At 34.4% G+C, this 5,000-nt stretch overlaps 1 long non-coding RNA gene and 1 other non-coding gene across 2 annotated transcripts in view; both read right to left on the reverse strand.

The window, feature by feature from the left end:
• Positions 1-1,388, reverse strand: part of LOC144244741 (uncharacterized) — a 15,868-nt gene extending 14,480 nt beyond the window's left edge. The window contains exons 1-2 of the long non-coding RNA XR_013339047.1: positions 933-1,388; positions 395-541 (exon numbers count right to left, since the gene is read on the reverse strand). This is a non-coding gene — a long non-coding RNA (uncharacterized LOC144244741). The remainder of the gene's footprint in view (positions 1-394; positions 542-932) is intronic.
• On the reverse strand, positions 1,337-1,409 carry LOC144244756 (small nucleolar RNA SNORD107). Its single transcript, XR_013339051.1, has one exon. It is a non-coding gene; the product is annotated as a small nucleolar RNA SNORD107 (small nucleolar RNA).
• Positions 1,410-5,000: the final 3,591 nt, after the last annotated feature.

The raw sequence follows: 5,000 nt of genomic DNA on the forward strand, positions 1-5,000 counted from the left end.
TAATGGGTGATGGGCACTGAAGAGGGCACTTGTTGGGATGAGCACTGGGTATTGTATGTAAGTGATGAGTCACAGGAATCTATTTCCAAAGCCAAGATGACATGGTATACACTGTATACACTGTATGTTAACTAACTTGACAATAAATTAAAAACAACAACAAGAAAACACATGATGTTAGCAATACAGGTTACAGAAACAAGTAAGGTGATACTGAATGCAGAACAAACTAATGGACCTGTTTATTCTAGTCTGCATTCCTTTCACCAGAGGATAACAGGACCAAGATGCAACATCCCTTTTAGTACAAGGAAAAAGTCCCTTGAGGTTTCTTCATTTATCATTTTAGAAGCTGAATGAAGTATACTATAGCTGTCCTATATTGTCTACTCACTTTTGGCAGAGATGGGTTTGCTGCATTAACGCCTGAAGCTGTAAATCAACATTCACATATAGAACAAACATATCCTTGGGACTGGATTTCAAATACTGCTCTCTTATCGGGCCTTTATCATTTCACTAAGAAGAGATCTTCTTACCCCTGTAAAATCAAACAGAACTTTTTTTTAATTTCCATTTTTTACCAAAAATAACTAACAGGTAAACTTCATGACAAGGTACCCAGCTTCACTAAAACAAGTCCTAATAAACAGCAAATAGTTTTGACTGGCTCCTATTTAGGAAAAGCTAATATTAGCTAGATATTAGATTGGCCTAGATTGTAATCACATACATTACACTATATGGAAGGAACTATAATGAATCTAAAAACTTGCATCCTAACATTAAAAAATAAATAGTAATGCTGACATTTCTTAAACATCTACTGTGTAACAGGCTCTATATACATGATTACTGCAGACAAATGAACAAAAACTAAAACAACATAAACTGTCCTCAAACACCAATGGTGTCTATTTGAAGACACTTACCATACTCACTGTATTTCATAATATATTTTCCATAAATATTAGTTCCCCATTTTCCTGGACATCATCACTTAGACATCTCTGACTCTGGCACTCAATGTGTGATCCAATGAGTAGTAGTCTCCCTTTTACATGTCCTTGCTTCCACTCAGCATATGCATGTGCCTTCTGAGATATAAGGATGAGCTTCCTTTTTTGCTTTCAACAGCGTATGTATGTTTTAAAAAAAGGGAAAAATAATGAGCTCAGAATATGTATGAATATTTTTTAAAAGAGGATTATCTGAGGTACTGGCAAAGTATACTGCTACACCTCTCACTTCTAAGTATTCAAAGTTCTCACAGTAAGCCAACATTTTCTGTTGAAACTAATGTTCTCTAAAAAAGTCTACTGAGGCACATTGACGAGATTTCAGAGTGTCATTTAAGCTCAAGTTTTAAAATCATTATGTTCAGACAAGGTCCTGTGTCATCATGAACCTAGCCAAGGCCTCTATAATGCACGATTAATTTTCTTTAAAAAGTTAGTTTACCTGAAGTGGTTTACGTTTGTCCTAAGTGTAGCTAATATGGTTTTCAGCTTCCTTGAGAAACTAGCAGGTAGGATCCACAGTGACATGTCAGAAAATTGAGTGGTTAAGTGCTCTCCTCCTGAGTCATCAACTGTGTGGGAAAAAAGGCACTTCATAAGACTGAAAAAACTGCAATATAAAAAACCCATGATAACATGACTTGCTTTACTTATTTAATATAATTCAAATATTGAGATTTATTAAATGAATAGCCAGTCCCCAGGGTACTGGAATGCAAAGAAGAGTAAGAATCTGGCAATGTATTATCAACTGGGTCACATGCGTTTTAAAACTTTATATGCTCTAATAGATCAAGTCAATTAAGTTTTATTCTAAATGAAGACAATAGTGTTTTTCCTAATTTTTGAAATCAGATTATGAAATTTCTTGACAAGTATTACTATTATCACATAATTTCATAAATTACTAATATTATTCTACTAAAAGGTAAGACCTACAAAAAATAAAACAGGTTTACAAAAATTACAAGACTTCTGCTATCTTCTGTATGTGAAACCTGAGAAAGTTAAACTACTAGAAACAGAATATAATGGTGGTTACCAGGGGCTTACTAGTGTAGAAATTGGGGAGATACTGATCAAAGACTTTTAATTATTAAGATGGGTAAGTTCTAGGGATCAAATTTACAACATGGGGACCATTGTTAACAACACTATGTTATAATATTTGAAATTTGCCAAGAGTAGATCTTAAATGTTCTCACCACACAGACACACAAAAAAGAAATGTTAGCTATGTAAAGTGATGGATGTGTTAACTAATCTTATTGTTTTAATCTTTTCACAATGTAGATGTATAGCAAATCATCATGTAGTATATCTTAAAATTATAATATTATTTATCAATTATATATTGATGAAGCTGACAAAAATTTACTTCTAAAATTTGACATGATTAAAGAGCAATGAATTTACAAAAGCAGGAAGAAGCAACATTACTTTTTACACTTTTATACTAAGTTCAGTTTACCTATCAAAGCATAAACACAAAATACCATAAATAACTTAAAAGCAAAGATTTAAGGAAGCACTATTAAATCCCAGAATTCTATTTGAAACTATTATTTAAACCACAATGAAAACCTATATTGATATGCAATGCATACATTACTGTTAATGAATCTGACCAGGGAATCAAGAAGTCACTGCCCAACTATGTTTTAGATATAACGTACAATTCATCTGAATGCACAATGGAGGAAAAATCCAAAGGGACAAGTATTTTCTGCCATGGATGTTTGAAAACTTTTATGGTATTATGTGTTCCCAATGGAACTCTGGGTAGAAGCTTAGATCTAGCAATCCAGAGAAATAGATCCACTTTTATCTTACACTTAGCATGCAATTTATATGCATATCTGTGCCAAGTATTTTTTCAATTTATGTTCCACAATCAAAGTTATCAAATAATTCAAGGAAGTTCTAGGCAGAGAACATTATCACCAAATCAAAACAACCTTTAGAACTAATCATCTTGCAAAATCTAAAGTTCTTTTCACTCACCTCTAGCTTGCAAAAGGGGCCATCATCATTACTTTAGGAGATATTAGAGAACAGGTTTTCTCTGCATATGGTGCACAATCACTCATTCCAAAAATCTAAGGGCCATTCATGTCAGCAGATCTATAGAAATAAGGAAGTTTTCCTCCAAAACAGAGACTAAGTACCACAAATTATTCAAAAATTGGTCCAGAGAGCCAAATGCAAAGAAAACAAGGCTCTTTTCATACCACCCACAAAACTCTTAGAGTAAAAGTTATCTGTCATCTATATTAGTCAATTTAACCTTAACAGAATGGCTTTGCATCCAGAGATCCAGATGAAGTACCTTGCCTGGGGCTCTGTAACTAAGAAATGTCTTTGTAACATTCACAATCTCTTAAGTATCATATTTGTATTGTAAATATCTCCCAAACCAAGGAAGACCTGGCTACTTTATATTCCCTACCTGATAGTGTACTAAAATCTACTCTGGGAGAGACCATATAAATTTGATGACATTAATTGCAATAATTGTGAGAGTTCCTTTTCCTTGGGAGACTATTAGTTGAAAGATCATGATTTAATAGACGGAAATGGAAGGATGCCTGGCTGGCTTACTTGGTAGAGCACAGGACTCTTGAGATCAGTCATGATTTGGAGCCCTGCATTGGGTGTAGAGACTACATAAAAATAAAATCCTTAAAAAAATAAAAAAATCAAAGATGAAAATGGTGACATACCTACAACCTCTTTTGGTAAAATCAATTTACCATTCTAAGTTTTTTTTTTTTTATTTAAAAAATGTTTTTTAACGTTTTAAATTTATTTTTACGAGACAGAGAGAGAGACAGAGAGAGAGACAGAGACAGAGATGATCAAGGGAGGGGAAGAGAAAGAGAGGGAGACACAGAATCTGAAGCAAGGTCCAGGCTCTGAGCTGTCAGCACAGAGCTGGAGGTGGAGCTCGAACCCACCAACTGTGAGATCATGACTTGAGACTAAGTCATGCACTTAACCACTTAACCAACTGAGCCACCCAGGTGCCCCCAGTCTTAAATTTTAAAGGAGTTAGTATCAATCTTTAACTAGTATTTTATAAGCTATAATCAATAAGGACTGACTCATTACCTTGTTGAAAACTTAGCATAAAACCTAAAAACCTCCTTCCTCTTCCTTTTAAACGTGACTTCACTGTTGTATTACAACCAACTCAAACTGGACCTACATATGTAGGTATCCCTTAATTATCTAACTGGAAGAGGCTGTCCAGTCTTCTAGACACTTCCAGTATATCACTAAGTGATGCAGTTAGATATAATTTGTACTCAATAGTGTCAACGATCATTTTAGGGTATAAGTTACCTGTATTTTGCAAGTAACTCAACTTATCTCAAATATGAAATCTCCTCTAGTTCCCAGTACCCAGGTTCCTCCATTCATTTAAAAACCCATAAGTACATACTTACTGGTAGGTACTGATGATTAATCCAGGATCACATCATCTACTCTGATCACACAAGGCAAAAAACACTATAAAAGGTGATCAACTGAGGTAAACTTCCAAGAAAAGTAGTATCTCCAATTCCAAATGCTTTGATTTAATGAACAAAGTCTGATTTAGTATCACATATTCCTTCCATAGATGGCCTTAAAAGGCATTTCATCCCATCCCTTCTTCCCTTCAGGTATGTATGGCACAATAAAGTCGAGGAGGCCATGTGTTAAGTCTTAGCCCAGTCACGTAAACCCTGGTCAAGAGTTTTCTTGTGTCAAGGTTACTGACTGATATCAGTCAATGCACAAAGTGAAAGTTAGGAAGCTTAATCAGGTATCACAACCATTTATATTAAGAATTAAAGAGAAAATTATTTAAATGCATTGCTTAACAGAATTCACCTCACCCATACATAGTAACTTCAAGACCAGAAAAATCCCAGTCTTTACTCTGACCTCAACAAAGTCAATAGGCAAAAAAAATATACAACATACAGCAGTACC

The sequence above is a fragment of the Crocuta crocuta genome, unplaced genomic scaffold (genome assembly GCF_008692635.1).
Source record: "Crocuta crocuta isolate KB4526 unplaced genomic scaffold, BGI_CrCroc_1.0 scaffold208, whole genome shotgun sequence".
Classification (NCBI taxonomy): domain Eukaryota; kingdom Metazoa; phylum Chordata; class Mammalia; order Carnivora; family Hyaenidae; genus Crocuta; species Crocuta crocuta.